This window comes from Bos javanicus, chromosome 27 (assembly GCF_032452875.1).
Source record: "Bos javanicus breed banteng chromosome 27, ARS-OSU_banteng_1.0, whole genome shotgun sequence".
NCBI classification, from domain to species: Eukaryota; Metazoa; Chordata; class Mammalia; order Artiodactyla; family Bovidae; genus Bos; species Bos javanicus.
In genome coordinates this window covers 26,972,209-26,988,861 of record NC_083894.1, presented here as the reverse complement: position 1 = coordinate 26,988,861, position 16,653 = coordinate 26,972,209, and the positions used below count along the sequence as shown (strand labels likewise).

Here is a 16,653-nt window from a genome sequence, read left to right as displayed (position 1 = left end):
CAAGGTGGCAACTTTCTAGCTGTTGTCATTGACTTTTCACTGTGTTTACAATACAGTGTGTTTCAGTATCTTAGAGGAAGGCATTCTTTATATTTAATACTTGGAGTCACTAATAGTAACAGTTACTCCCAAGTTGTATTTATCTATAAATATTATAAAACAAGGTTGATATGGAGGATAAGGGTAAATAATCCAGTTAGGTAATCCAGGTTATTTTCCTTGTTATGCAGTAGGTTTCAAGTTATCATTTGCTAATTTACTCCCTAGTCGAATGATTCTGTTTGGGTCGAGCCAGTCAGAATTTGGCATTTGAGAAGATTGAAGGAAGGACTAAGGACTGGAGGATTGAGTTAGTGAAAGTCGGTCTGTTTTCTCACCTTTGTAGCCAGAATGACTTTGACCTCTTTGTGGAACTTGATCTATTTTTCTCAAAGCTTCTAGACTCTAAAGGGAAAGGAACCAGGGGACTCCTAAGCCTTGGGGACTACTTAACTTTAATTATTCTCCTGTTGAAAAGCAGCTGAACTGGAAGTGCTCTTTCCCCATAGCCCAGGCTCTTGGGATAGTCTTTAAAGCATGTAAATTACTTCTAACTTTACTCTCATTTGACTGCATATAATTAGGTAGATACAGGATTTTCCTTGGGCCCGAAGGGAGAGCCTGCCTCAAATTTTTAGAGAAGTCCATCCGTATAATACAGAATATTAAAACAAGATTTGGATTTCTGCATCACAATTATGGAAATATTTGAGGGCCAGTTTTTGCTTCTACTTTAGGAAATCCCTCATATTGGAGATTTATTGATCCAACATAGACAGCTGATCACAGTTTATCATGATAAAATTGCTTAAAAGGTAATCTCTTTCTTGCCTATTATCTTTGCCCTGAGGGCAACAGACTAAATCTGAGCAATAAATATAATTGAAATAAGTCTTGAGGAATGTACTGGTAATCCCTAGACTTTTCCTACGTGGAATGCCCACATTTTTTTGTGCCTGATCATCTAGATTGGGGGTTCTCAAAATGTGGTTCCTGGACCATCAGCATCACCTGGGTATTTATTAGAAGTAAAAAATTGGGGGCCTCAGAATACTGAGGTTGGAAACTCCAGAGATGGGACCTAGGAATCTGTTTTAATAAGCCCTCTAGGTGATTCTGATAAATGTTAAAAGTTTGAGAACCACTGATTCTAGATCATCTGGGATAAACCAAGGTTTTTTTTGCTTTGCTAGTCCATTGCTTTCAATCTATATACCTTATTACTCATGTGGGTATTACTGTCTAGGTGTACTCCAAGAATAGACAGCCTGTTATTAGTAATACACTGAATAGTACCCAGGATAGAATTGTTGGTGGATTTCAGAGTTCTTCTCTACTTCCTTGTCTTTCCTTCTTGGTGAGTGCCTGGAACAAAGTAGCTGCTTGTTAAATACTGGTTAAATGAATAATTGCCTCCCTTCCCTTCCCCCAAAACAAAACCACATTCTTATAAAATTTCTTTTGGATTCATCCTTTGCAGGAGCGTTAAGTCTGAAAGTGAGGTTCCCAGTTAAGAGCATTTCTTTCACCTAATAGTGATATCGGTTAAGAGACTGCTAACACTAAAAAGAAGAAAGAAAACAATGGTTCTTATGTAGCTGATTGGATGCTTTCTTCAGCATTATCTATCAGTAGATCTCAAATTTAGCTTAGATCAGAATCACCTGGAGAACTTGTCGAGTCACGGATTGCTGGGCCCAGCTCCAAGAGTTTCTGATTAATAGGTCTAGGATCCAGCCAGAAGGTTTTCATTGCCTGTAAATTTCCAGGTGATACTGACGCTGCTGGTCTCGGGACTGTAATTTGAGAACTGCTGCCTTTAGTTCTCCAAGATTAGAAATATAGGTCATTTCATGCATGTGAATATTAGTTCCTGGTGTTTGCGTAGCCAGTGATCTGTAATTGGAAAGTACATGTGCTTGGCTAACAAACTTACTGAATAGTGTTTTTCCCCCAAAGGTGTTGTTAAGATCTTTTGTCTCAACACAAGACTTTCTTTTTTTCAGACTTCTTTAAAAACTATTTTAAAACTCATCTGCTTAGATAATTGAACTTAATTGACTGAAATAGATTCTTTACCCAAATCTTGCCACACTGATCATTTCTCTACTTTTCATCTCAAGCTTGGTTGAGAGTTTAGCTACACTACTCCATGGTATTTTTCGTTGGCATCCATTTGGTTTGGCCCAGCAGCCTGCAGTGACCTTAAACTGACACTCGCCCCCTCAAGCAAGTGCATACCCTGCATAGTGACACTCAGGAACATGCGGGTTTCTGACAGGACTGCTAGTCAGCTGTGCCCTCTCCCTCCCCACTGCCTTGCCCTTCTGTGCCCATGTGGCTTACCAAAACCCTGGTCATTTGGTTTCAGTTTATCAGTATAGGCTTAACCCAGGAAGCCCAAAGCACTTCAGTTCAGTTCAGTTCAGTCGCTCAGTCGTGTCCAACTCTCTCTGACCCCATGAACCGCAGCACGCCAGGCCTCCCTGTCCATCACCAACTCCTGGAGTCCACCCAAACCTATTCCATTGAGTTGGTGATGCCATCCAGCCATCTCATCCTCTGTTGTCCCCTTCTCCTCCTGTCCTCAGTCTTTGCCAGCATCAGGGTCTTCTCCAATGAGTCAGCTCTCCGCGCTTCACACAGACACTAAGAAAGGCTTGTGCCTCAGGTCTTGTCTCTGTCTGCTCTCTGCCTTGACCTCCCCTTGTGGTTCCTTAAGGCTTGTCAAGTACTTCCTCTAGGACTTGTGAAGAATGAACTAACTTCTTTCTTTCATTTCCTCTTGTGATCTGTTGTTGAACCTTGGCTTACCACCCAGCTCCCTGTGCTCCACTTAATGTGTTAATGTGACAAATTCATAACACACTTACTAATTTTCCAGTGTAATTTTATACCCAAACATGTGTTGGTTGTTTATATTCTGGAGTCCATATTTATTTCTCTGTTTTCTGTTCTCTAATACAACTTCCCAAAGAATGGGAAAGTTGACATTTCTTTCATTTGGATTTTTTCCCACAGCTAAACACAATTTTCTAGTATTATAGCATCTCCTGAAATAGATTAAAATGAGGTGAAACTGAGCCTTTTTCCCCCAAATCTTTTATAAGATATTTTTTTCTTGCTAAATTGTTCTAAAGGAAAAATCTCAAAAGAGCTCAGTGAATACAGAATTCTTAAGTTCATTGTTATTGGTTGTTTTTTGTTTGCTTGTTTGTTTTTTGTTTGTATGTAGGCTCTCAGTTCCCCAACCAGGAGTTGAACTCAGGCCCTCAGCAGTGAGACCTGAGTCCTAACCTTGGACCTCCGGGGAATCTCAAGAATTAAGTTTAATAGAGACCTTAGTTAGGTGTTTTAGCCATACCCATTCAAATCAAATGCATACATTCTCTGCAGATTCAAGTCAGAGTTTCTATACTAGATAGCTTGTAGTAGAGAAAAAAAGTCTTGAAGACACTTCTGTTAATAGTTTTTCTCTTAATAGACTGTCTCCCATGAATTTGTGGAAAGGCTTACCAGATCCCTACCATCTTTGTAAAAACCTGTGGTTGATGTTGCTCTGTAATTTCACTGTCTCCATACCAGTATTTTCTTGTTCCAGGGGTTTGTTTGCCACTCTTTTACCCTTCCAGAAAGTCTGGGACAACTCTGTGCAAAAATCATTATGTTAACATCCTTCCTTAAACAACTTTCATGATCAAATTAAAAGAAAATTGGAAATGTTTACTTCCTCATACATATGTACTTTTTAGACATGCCAGTCATATTAATTTACAAGTTTGCTTCAGCTTCTTACTGTTGTACTGACTTAACAATTATATTTTAACTTACTGTAATTATAGTAGGTAAACATATGCTACTAATCATTAACTCCAAAATGCACATATCCATATAAGTATTACTAAACATTTCATACCATTTTTTATATTCTTATGTGACTGCCAGCTCACACTATAGGATAAACCATCACTATCAGATTGCTCGGAATTTCTGTTACCTAGATTATTTAGCATTTCATTTTACGCACCAGACTCTCATCCTTATTGCCTTGATACTTCATGACTACTCAAGGGCTTCCTAGATAGCTGAAATGGTAAGAATCTGCCTGCAGTGTGGGAGACCTGAGTTTGATCCCTGGGTTAAGAAGATCCCCTGGAGCAGGGAATGGCAACCCACTCCACTATTCTTGCCTGGAGAATTCCATGGACAGAGGAGCCTGGCGAACTATAGTCTATGGGGTCACAAAGAGTCGGTCGGACATGACTGAGCGACTAACACTTTAACTTTCCTGATTACGCTTACCCTTGATTATTTGTATTCTCTCCTTTTGTTTGGGCTTCCCTTGTGGTTCAGTTGGTAAAGAATCCGCCCGAAATGCAGGAGACCTGGGTTGAATCCCTGGGTTGGGAAGATCCCCTGGAGAAGGGAATGGCTACCCACTCCAGTATTCTGGCTTGGAGAATTCCAAGGACTGTACAGTCCATAGGGTCACAAAGAGTCAAACACAACTGAGCGACTTTTGCTTTCACCTTTTCTTTATTTGGGTCTCTTGGGCAGTGACACTTAATTAAAGCAATTGGGTGAAACATAGGCAATAAATTCAGTAAAGGGTAAAATTTTCTGTTTATATACTGAGTTTTAAAATGTGTAGTAATGGGGAATTCCCTGGTGGTCCAGTGGTTAGGACTTGGCATTTCCACAGCTATGGACCTGGGTTTGATCCCTGGTTGGGAGACTAAGATCCCACAAACCGCATATTGCAGCCAAAAAAAAATTAAATAAAGTGTGTGGTCATGATTTTTTCAAAAAGGAATCTATGGTATCTGTTTTAAATACATTTTTATATTCTTGAATGTTTAATTTGGTGAAAGAAAAAAATGTAGATTTTAAAGTTAGTCAAAAATTTTGCTGGATGTTTTCACCATGAAAAGATACCATATCTTAGAGAGGGCTTCCCTAGTGGCTCAGTTGGTAAAGAATATGCCAGCAGTTCATGAGACCCAGGTTCAATCTCTGGATCAGGAACATCCCTTGGAGAAGAGAATGGCAACCCATTAGAGAATATGTAGCATGGACCCATACTAATGTATGGATTAGTGATGTGTAGCTACTACCATTTCAGTTCAGTTCAGTTGCTCAGTTGTGTCAGACTCTTTGCGACCCCATGAATCACAGCACGCCAAGCCCCCCTGTCCATCACCATCTCCCGGAGTTCACTCAGACTCACTTCCATCGAGTCGGTGATGCCATCCAGCCATCTCATCCTCTGTCGTCCCCTTTTCCTCCTGCTCCCAATCCCTCCCAGCATCAGAGTCTTTTCCAGTGAGTCAACTCTTCTCATGAGGTGGCCAGAGTACTGGAGTTTCAGCTTTAGCATCATTCCTTCCAAAGAACACCCAGTGCTGATCTCCTTTAGAATGGACTGGTTGGATCTCCTTGCAGTCCAAGGGACTCTCAAGAGTCTTCTCCAACACCACAGTTCAAAAGCATCAGTTCTTCAGCACTCAGCTTTCTTTATGGTCCAACTCTCACATCCATACATGACTACTGGAAAAACCATAGCCTTGACTAGACGGACCTTTTTTGGCAGAGTAATGTCTCTGCTTTTCAATATGCTATCTAATCAGTAGTAGTATCCTGAAATCCAAGCATAAGTTGGTATTTCATAGTAAGGGCATAAATAGTATTATCTTGAAATTAGGATTTAAATGCCTCTAGAAAGAAATTTAAGAACTGGTTGAGATAATGTAGTAGTTTAGAATGCAGACATCAAGCCTGGACTTGAAAACCAACTTCACAGTTGGGTAACCTTAGGCAAGTATTTTAACTTTCCGAGTGTCTGTTTTCTCAGCAGGAAAATGGGAATAATACTACAACCAGTGGAAATTGCATGAGATACTGTATCTAAAATACCTACACAGAGCACAGCGTGTATAACAACTGTTCACAGTGACTGTTAACTACAGTTGTGACATAAAACTATCTATGTTATTTAGTGTTTTGTGCTGTTTGTGAAAATCCAAGGGCCAGCTCATCTGTTGTCGCAGTGTCATTTTCCCTACTAGGTGGCTGGTGGTGAGATGATTCTGAAAAGCAGGTGAGAATGTACTGAAGGGCAGAGAGAGACTTAGTGGGGAAAGACGAACGAGGGAGGAGAAGAGGCTGCAAGGGTCTCAGAGAGAAGACACTGAGACATGTAGAACATCAACCCCTCTTCTCCCCAAACAGGAGTGAAAGGCAAGCAGAAACCAGAAGGAAAAAAGTGAATGAAGAGGACAATGAAGAGGTGAGTCTGGAAGGAGTTTATGACTGTAGTTCTCTACATATTTCTGCCTTTTTTTTTTTTGTAGATACCCCTTTGTCATTTTTCATGTATGAACTGAGTCTCAATCATAACCATATGATGGTAAATTCCATTGAAGAGTGATAAGTGTTTCAAATAACGGCTTCATTACTGCTATTACTTTTAATACTGTGTCTACTTTTTTGAACCCACTTGGGTAATTGGCAATAAAAAAAGATACCTGAAGTTGGAATATGTTAAAGTTTATACGCATTTATCTTTTGCAGTAAATTTTTATTGGGTACTTATTTTGTAAGGAACTATGGTTGGTGCTAGAGATAGAAAAATGGGTAAATTATAGTCCAGTGGAGAAGACTGGCCCGTACAAAATGACTTTAATTAGCAAAGATATACATTTTTTAATAAGTTGGAAAGTCAGGTCAGTATGCAAATACCACTTGGAAGATTTGTGGTATTCAGGGTTTGGAACTGTCTTTTGAATCAGAACATAAGCAGAATAAGAAATTTAGTTCTTTTGCATCCAGGTTTTTTCTATTTTTACATATTTTTAATCAAAAATGGTATTGCCACATTTCATCACCCACATATTAATCAGATGGGGTTTAAGTGATATTTAGTTGATTCTAAAAACAAAACATCTCAGATGATGGAAATTGAACCAACTGTTCACATTTAAAAACTAAAAAAGTGCCACAGTCATAGACGGAAGTACTCGAGGCAAATAAATTTTCTAAGTCACTTGAAAGTTAGAGGAGGGCTCAGGGATGTTTAACTTACAAAGCTATCAAACTTTTATGGCTTTGGCTTGCATACAGTGTACAATTTCTTGCATATATATGGAACTACAGGGAAGATGAAATTAAGTGGTAGAGAGAAAGGCACAGTTTATAATACAGCCTTAACCCTTCCTGAAGCACAGAGGAGAACAGTAAAGCTTAGGAACAGATATGTAGTGAGTCGCAGGATTGGGACAAGAAATCCTTGTCTGCTGATCTCTTGTTTCATGCTCAGTTGCTCAGCTGTGTCTGACTCTTTGCTCCCCATGAACTGTAGCCCTCCAGGCTCCTCTGTCCATGGGATTTTCCAGGCAGGAATACTGGACTGGTTAGCCATTCCCTTCTCCAGGGGATCTTCCCAACCCAGGGATCAAACCCGCGTCTCCTGCATTTCCTGCATTGGCAGGCGAATTGTTTACCACTGAGCCATCGGGGAAGCCCTCAGTCTCTTGTATATTATATCATAAATACTGATGAAAAAAAATTATTTTTCAAACCAGTTTCATAAGATGTAGAAGGAAAGTGAACAGTTGGATTAAATCACGAGAATATAAGCTGTCTAGCCAGGTTACCCTCAGCTTTCTGTAACTGGGGCTGGCAATTTAGATTTTTTCCTCATATTTTAACTGGTCAGTGATTAGTTCTGGACTTTTTTTGCGTTGGGAAAAAATTACTTTTTCAATCCTGGTAAAGTCTTCAAAACAAATCTGAGAGCTTCTCTCAGATTTTTACCTGTTAACATTCTATGTTTATTAAGGTCACTCCAAAGTAATAAGATTTTATTCTCTAAATAGTTCAAGATAGTAATGTTTTACTGTACATTTCTAGAAGTTTAAAGATATAGTGTGTTCTAATGTCTGATACTTTATTTTGATAACAGCGTGCTTCCTGGGGGAAGTGGCTGATACGGGCACTGATTTCAGAAGTACACAATTCTGTTTGTCTAAATCTTTTAAACCTAGTAAAACAAGTGTCAGACAAGCAGAGCTGGGTCAAACAAGCAGAGCTATTCTCTTGGGAGTTTTTGGCTATTTTTTTTTAAATCATCCTTGTTATTTTCTCCAGTGAGTACAGGTAGCTACTGGAATTACTGTGTAGTTGTTTTAAGCTTGTCTAGCTTTAGAATAATGCCCTCTGGGGAAATAGGACTCAACAGATGGCCCCTGTTCTCCAAAAGGATTTGATGATCTCCACATGGTGCCCTTTCTGAAAGATTGAGATTTGGCAGTGACAAAGTAAATATGATGAGTGGAAAGAAATGAGAAGATGGTCCTAATGGCCATTTTTAAGAAAATTAAAAGCAAAATAAAACTATTCTTGAACTTCCTTTGCTATTTTATTTCCAATTTGGGGATAACTTTATATGAAGAGAATGGAGATGTTATAGAAAACATTTTTGACTCCATAACTTCCACCTTCCCAGGTGGTGCTAGTGGTATAGAACCTGCTTGTCAGTGCAGGAGAATTTAGAGACACAGGTTCAGTCCCTGGGTTGGAAAGATCCCCTGGAGGAGGGCACGGCAACCCACTCCAGTATTCTTCCCTGGGGAATCCCATGGACAGAGGAGCCTGGTGGGCTACAGTCCACAGGGTCACAAAGAGTTGGATATGACTGAGCGACTTAGCACACCTTCTGTGTACAAGACTGAGGGGCAGTTTAACAAAACACAACAACTTTATGATGAACATTCTGCATTTAGGCATTCCAGATGTCCTGCTCTCCTCCCATGCTCTAAGTCACCCATTGCTAAACCTCAGGTTGAAGAAGAACTCAAGAGAGAATTAAAAATAGAACTTTCTAAGTTACTACAGTGAAATTGAGCTTTCTTGAAATACATGTGTTCACAAGGTGTTGACTTTAAACCTTTTTTTGGCCAGTATGCTTCCCTGGTGGCTCAGACGGTAAAGCGTCTGCCTGCAGTGCGGGAGACCCAGGTTCGATTCCTGGATCAGGAAGATCCCCTGGAGAAGGAAATGGCAATCCACTCCAGCACTCTTGCCTGGAAAATCCCATGGACGGAGGAGCCTGGTAGGCTACAGTCCATGGGGTTGCAAAGAGTCGGACGTGACTGAGCAACTTCCCTTTCACTTTCATAGTTACTTTTAATATCCAGAGTTTATAATTCAAGGGCCAGAGCCCAGAGCTTTCTCTTAAACTCAAGCTATTCACCAAACCAATTATTCCTCTATCCTGACAGCCTAGAAATTAAAACATGCATTTGTAACTTAAGTCTGAAGTTAATCAGTATGTTTATCCTTCTATGTAATGTAAGACTAAAGAACATTCTTAACTCTATCCCTCTGAACTTAATATGTTAGAAAATAAAATACAAAAGTAGACCATGGAAAGGAAATTTCCAGTAACTCAAGGCATAATTAGTGTTTAACTTTTGTTACATTATCTGCCAGTTTTTTTTTCCTTGCTGAATTTACATTGTGACCAATGGTATTTCCATCTAATAGAAACAAGCCAGTCCTGCTTAAAGTGTCCCAGATGGTCTCCTTATGCATTCTTTTTAATGAAGAATTGTGTGACAACCCAGACCTTGAGTTTAAAGTAACACATTTACGTTGAAAAGCTGTTACTGTTACTATAGTTCTTATAGTGGGCAGGTTGGAATATGGCAAGAAGAGTTCCTTTCCAGGTAAATTGTAGTAAGAAAAGATTTTTTTAAACTTTGTTCATGCTTCTTTGTCTAATCCCTGTTTCTTCAAGATTTTGTTACTTAAATAAATGCACTTAGCGGTGGACACTTTTTTTTCACGTCCTAGCTTATAGTTGCTATTCTTTTAGCCTTAATTTTCTTTCATATAAAAAATATTACTATTTTCTATTTAGCATTAAGTGAACTAGACAATTCCAAAAGACAAACATTGCTTATAAAGAATGTCAAGTGTATTCCAAAAACTAAATGATACATATAGCCAAATAGCAAAAGGACCTGGAACATTTATATAACAATAACAATCACCACCACAACAAAAACAAACTTTCCCCCATAATCTCAGGATGTTACCTGGATCTGTGATAACTCCTTGACATATATAAACCAAAATTCATGTTTTTTCATCAAAGTGAATACTCTTCTTCTTTCTGAAAGATGTTATACTGTTCTTCCTAGATACTCTGATTCTTATCAAAGTTGTCACCATATTTAATGGCATAACCTTATATCTTATTTTTTAATTGAAATATAATTGATTTATAGTATTGTGTACAGCAATAGTACATAGGTCTACAGCATAGTGATTGAGTGTTTTTGCAGGTTATATTCCATAATATGTTATTACAAGTTAATGGGTATAATTTCCTGTGCTATACATTTTATCCTTGTTGCTTATCTGTCTTTATATGTCAGTTCAGTTCAGTTGCTCAGTTGTGTTCAACTCTTTGCAACCCCATGGACTGCAGCGTGCCAGGCCTCCCTGTCCATCGCCAACTCCCAGAGTTTACACAAACTCATGTCCATTGAGTTTGTGATGCCATCCAACCATCTCATCCTCTGTCATCCCTGTCTCTTGCCTTCAGTCTTTCCCAGTGTCAGGGTCTTTTCAAATGGGTCAGTTCTTCGCATCAGGTGGCCAAAGGATTGGAGTTTCAGCTTCAGCATCAATCCTTCCAATAAATATTCAGGACTGCTTTCCTTTAGGATGGACTGGTTGGATCTCCTTTCAGTCCAAGAGACTGTCAAGAGTCTTCTCCAACACCACAGTTCAAAAGCATCAATTTTTCGGAGCTCAGCTTTCTTTATAGTCCAACTCTCACATCCATACATGACTACTGGAAAAAACATACCTTTGACTAGATGGGCCTTTGTCATTTAAGTAGTGTCTCTGCTTTTTAATATGCTATCTAGGTTAGTCATAGCTTTTCTTCCAAGGAACAAACGTCTTTAATTTTCAAGGCTGCAGTCACCATCTGCAGTGATTTTGGAGCCCAAGAAAATAGTCTGTCACTGTTTCCACTGTTTCCCCGTCTATTTGCCATGAAGTGATGGGACTGGATACCATGATCTTAATTTTCTGAATGTTGAGCTTTAAGCCAACTTTTTCACTCTCCTCTTGCACTTTCATCAAGAGGCTCTTTAGTTCTTCTTCACTTTCTGCCATAAGAGTGATGTCACCTGCATATCTGAGGTTATTGATATTTCTCCTGGAAGTGTTGAGTCCAGCTTGTGCTTTGTCCAGCCCAGCGTTTCTCATGATGTACTCTGCATGTAAGTTAAATAAGCAGGGTGACAATATACAGCCTTGATGTACTCCTTTCCCTGCTTGGAACCAGTCTGTTCTTCCGTGTCCAGTTCTAACTGTTGCTTCCTGACCTGCATACAGATTTCTCAAGAGGCACGTCAGGTGGTCTGGTATGCCCATCTCTTTCAGAATTTTCCACAGTTTATTGTGATCCACACAGTCAAAGGCTTTGGCATAGTCACTAAAGCAGAAGTAGATATTTTTTCTGGAACTCTCTTGCTTTTTTGATGATCCAGCAGATGTTGGCAATTTGATCTCTGGTTCCCCTGCCTTTTCTAAATCCAGCTTGAACATCTGGAAGTTCACGGTTCATGTACTGTTGAAGCCTGCCTTGGAGAATATTGAGCATTACATTGCTAACGTGTGAGATGAGAGCAATTGTGTGGTAGTTTGAGCATTCTTTGGCATTGCCTTTCTTTGGGATTAGAATGAAAGCTCACCTTTTCCAGTCCTGTGGCCACTGCTGAGTTTTTCAAATTTGCTGGCATATTGAGTGCAGCACTTTCACAGCATCATCTTTTAGGATTTGAATACCTAAGCTGGAATTCTGTCACCTCCATGAGCTTTGCTCATAGTGATGCTTCCTATGGCCCACTTGAGTTCGCATTCCAGGATGTCTGGCTCTAGGTTGGTAATCACACCATTGTGATTATCTGGGTCATAAAGATCTTTTTCATATAGTTCTTCTGTGTATTCTTGCCACCTCTTCTTAATATCTTCTGCTTCTGTTAGGTCCATACCGTTTCTGTCCTTTATTGTGCCCAACTTTGCATTAAATGATCCCTTGGTATCTCTAATTTTCTTGAAGAGATCTCTAGTCTTTCCCATTCTATTGTTTTCCTCTATTTCTTTGCATTGATTGCTGAGGAAGGCTTTCTTAACTCTCCTTGCTATTCTTTGGAACTCTGCATTCAAATGGGTATGTCTTTCCTTTCTCCTTTGCCTTTCACTTCTCTTCTATTCATAGGTATTTGTACGGCCTCCTCAGATAATCATTTTGCCTTTTTGCATTTCTTTTTCTTGGGGATGGTCTTGATCTCTTCCTCCTGTACAGTATCATGAACCTCTGTCCATAGTTCATCAGGCACTCTATCAGATCTAATCCCTTTAACCTATTTGTCACTTCCACTGTATAATGGTAAGGGATTTGATTTAGGTCCTACCTGAATAGTCTAGTGGTTTTCCTTACTTTCTTCTTTTTAAGTCTGAATTTGGCAGTAAGGAGTTCATGGTCTGAGCCACAGTCAGCTCCTGGTCTTGTTTTTACTGACTGTATAGAGCTTCTCCATCTTTGGCTGCAAAGAATATAATCAATATGATTTTGGTATTGGCCATCTGGTGATGTCCATGTGTAGAGTCTTCTCTTGTGGTGTTGGAGGAGGGTGTTTGCTATGACCAGTGCGTTCTCTTGGCAAAGCTCTGTTAGCCTTTACCCTGCTTCATTCTGTAGTCCAAGGCCAAATTTGCCTGTTACTCTAGGTATTTCTTGACTCCCTACTTTTGCATTCCAGTCCCCTAAGATGGTAAGGACATCTTTTTTGTGTGTTAGTTCTAGAAGGTCTTGTAGGTCTTCATAGAACTGTTCAACTTCAGCTTCTTCACCATTACTGGTTGGGGCATAGACTTGGATTACTGTGATATTGAATGGTTTGCCTTGGAAATGAACAGAGATCATTCTGTTGTTTTTGAGATTGCATCCAAGTACTGCATTTCAGATTCTTCTGTTGCATTTCACACTCGTTTGTTGACTATGATGGCTACTCCATTTCTTCTAAGGGATTCTGACCCACAGTAGTAGATACAGTGGTCATCTGAGTTAAATTCACTCATTCCAGTCCATTTTAGTTCGCTGATTCCTAAAATGTCAGTGTTCACTCTTGCCATCTCCTGTTTGACCACTTCCAATTTGCCTTAATTCCTGGACCTAACAGTCCAGGTTCCTATGCAGTACTGCTCTTTACAGCGTTGGACTTGCTTCCATCACCAGTCACATCCACAACTGGGTGTTGTTTTCGCTTTGGCTCTGTCTCTTCATTCTTTCTGGAGCTGTTTCTCCACTGATCTCCGGTAGCATATTGGGCACCTACCTCCAGTAGCATATTGGGAAGTTCATTTTTCAGTGTCCTCTTTTTGCCTTTTTACCCCACAGTGTTGATGGGGTTCTCAAGGCCAGAGCACTGGAGTGGTTTGCCATTCCCTTTTCTGTGTAGTAGTTTGTGAATCCCATAACCCTAATTTCCCCTTCTCCTTTCCCTCCCCCTTTCCCTTTCCCCTTTGGTAACCACAGGTTTGCTTTCTCTATCTGTGAGTCTTGTTTCTGTCTTGTATATACATTCATCTGTATTTTTATCAAAATATGAGCTATAGACATTTCTTAACTTTTGTTTGTAATCAAATTAATGATTATTTACAAAGTCACAGGACTGAAGGTGTATACCGAAAAGCAGTCGTCCCTTGCCCAAGTCTCTTCTGTTGCTAGTTTTACTTCCTAGGGGCTGCCAGCTTTGACTCTCAGAGTTACTCTCCTGGCCCTTCTCCACACTTAGAGATAACATGGGTTTAGTAGTATTTCTTGACTTAATCAGTTACAGAAATTATCTATTGATAATTGGAATCATGCTTTAATCTTTGTAACTTGATTTGACATGTTGTTTCTATGACTGTGGTTCATTCCTTTTCACTCGTGTTGTTATTTCCTTGTATATATACTGCAACATGTTTGTCTGCTGGTTGATGATAAGACATTTTAGTTGTTCAGTGACAGTGCCGCTTTGAACATTCCTCTACTTGCCTCTAGGTAGACATATGCAAGAGCTTCTCTAGGGCAATTGTTCTCAGAGATTTTGGTTAGAATCTGCTAACATAATTAATTTTACCATAGATTCCCTACTGATTAGAAATATCAACATTAACATCTTCAAAGTCATAGGATTTTTTGGACTTTTTCCTGACCATAGTGTCCATTGTTTATTTTTGAGTCAGTGGCACAGTTTCAAGTTGCCTATTATTCATCATCCCCTTTCTTATTAATAGAACCTGGATTTAATTGAGTAGTTGTGTACCAAGCTAATTATAATTGCTGTAACTATTAACTAAATTTTAATATTCAGTAGTGCCATTTTTTGGGAGAAGGCAATGGCACCGCACTCTAGTACTCTTGTCTGGAAAATCCCATGGACGGAGGAGCCTGGTGGGCTGCAGTCCATGGGGTCGTGAAGAGTCAGACACGACTGAGTGACTTCACTTTCCCTTTTCACTTTCATGCATTGGAGAAGGAAATGGCAACCCACTCCAGTGTTCTTGCCTGGAGAATCCCGGGGATGGGGGAGCCTGGTGGGCTGCTGTCTATGGGGTCGCACAGAGTCGGACACGACTGAAGTGACTTAGCAGCAGCAGTGTCATTTTTCCTCCTCCAATCATTTCTCGGAATTTCCTTGATCATTCTGTTTTTTCTTCCATGTAGCCGTTAGTATTATTTTTGTCACCTTGAAGGTTGAATCCACTTTAAGACTGAATCAACTTTAAAGGCTTAATACGAGAAGATTTTTGTCTATTCAATATAATAAGTATTCCTTCTCAAAAATAAAGTGTGAGGATATTCTCCTTTTAAGCAAAAATTTTATAACCCTCAAGTCTTTTTTTACAAGTCTTCATATCAGCCCAGGCCATTTTTAAATTTATTTTTAGATATATATTTTTTTGTATCTATAGAGAGGGAATGAAGGGAGTCTTCACTTAGAGTGAAGAAAGTCTTCCAGTTTTTTAGAGGATATACATTTATAAAGATAAGATTTAAAAGATAATTAAGGTAGAAACTGATAAATCTCCCTCCTCCCCATTCCTAAATCTTCTAGTGTTCCGTTCTCTACAGGCAGCTGTTTCTCGTGGATAACTCATACACTTTAACAAGCACTCTTATAGTTCTGTTTTTATTATGGAAAAATGCAAACATATGTGAAAATAATAGAACTAACAGGTGCCTACCAAGGCTTCTGGATAGTTAATATGCAGGCATCAGTTTCACTGAACGTCAATTTGCCTAGTTGTTGAGTGCATTCAGTCTGATGCCAGACTGCCCGAGTTTGAATTCCAGATTCAACACTTTCTAGCTTTGTGTCCTGGGGAACATAATTTAACTTCCCTGGACTTCTTTTTCTAATTAAAAAAAAAAAAAAGGATATCTCATAGGGATATAATGAGGATTAAATGGATCAGTCTGTATCTAAAGCACTAATAAGTGCTTATGTTATTATTGTCAACACCGTTTAAAACATTAGCAGTGAATAAAATGTAAATTTGAAAAATCCATTGTATACCATGTAGTGATTTAAAAATCATAAAGTACCTTGGAATAAATTCTTTAAAACATGATTGCTGTGGCTAGGACTTCCAAAACTGTGTTGAATAAAAATGGCAAGAGTGGGCATTCTTGTCTTGTTCCTGATCTTAGAGGGAGTGCTTTCAGCTTTTCACTGTTGAGTATGATGTTAGTGGTCTTGGTGTGGTTCTGTGTTTTAAGTCTTTAGCTGTAGCAGATCTTTTCTAGTAGGTCCCAGTCTTTTTTTATTACTGGTTATTCTGCAGATAGTTGTTATTTTGGTGTGCTTATGAGAGGAGGTGAGCCCAGGGTCTTTTTACTCTACCATCTTCAGCACTTCTTTCTTAAAGTTAATCAAAAGTGAAAAAGTACCAATGTAAAGGAAAATCTATAATTTTGACTGCATTAAAATTAGATCTTTTTGTTTAAAGAAGTGTAACCACAAGTTTTAAAAACATGGGAGAAATTATTTGCAACAAGTATACTTGGTCAAGAGTTAGTCTCTCTTTTCTTACAAATACATTGAATAGAATAAACAGCTTTACAGAAAAGTGAGAAAAAACTTAAACAGGCATTTCACAAAGGTTTTCATCAAATGACCAAATAAATATACCCAGGAGATGACTGATGTCATCAAAAACCAGACTAGTGCAAACTAAGCACAATGAGATATGTGCATCATATTGGCAAGAATTAAAGTTTGCCAATATGAAGTGTCAGTTAGGGTATTGAGCAACTGGAACGTATATGCTTCTGGTGATAATATGAAAATCCAGTATACTAACAGACTGAGAAGTTCAGTTCAGTCGCTCAGTCGTGTCTGACTCTTTGCGACCCCATGGACTGCAGCATGCCAGGCTTCCCTGTCCATCACCAACTCCCAGAGCTTGGTCAGACTCATGTCCATCAAGTCGGTGATACCGTGCAACCATCTCATCCATAGACTACACAAAAATTAAAGTTTT

General features: G+C 39.2%; 1 protein-coding gene across 3 annotated transcripts in view; it reads left to right on the top strand.

Annotated features, from left to right (window-relative positions):
• The window catches only part of TEX15 (testis expressed 15, meiosis and synapsis associated), an 80,267-nt gene that overhangs the window by 8,212 nt on the left and 55,402 nt on the right, over positions 1-16,653 (top strand). For all 3 annotated transcript variants that reach the window (XM_061404407.1, XM_061404409.1, XM_061404406.1), the window contains one exon: positions 6,268-6,325. The gene's annotated coding sequence lies outside the window, so the exon portion shown is untranslated. The remainder of the gene's footprint in view (positions 1-6,267; positions 6,326-16,653) is intronic.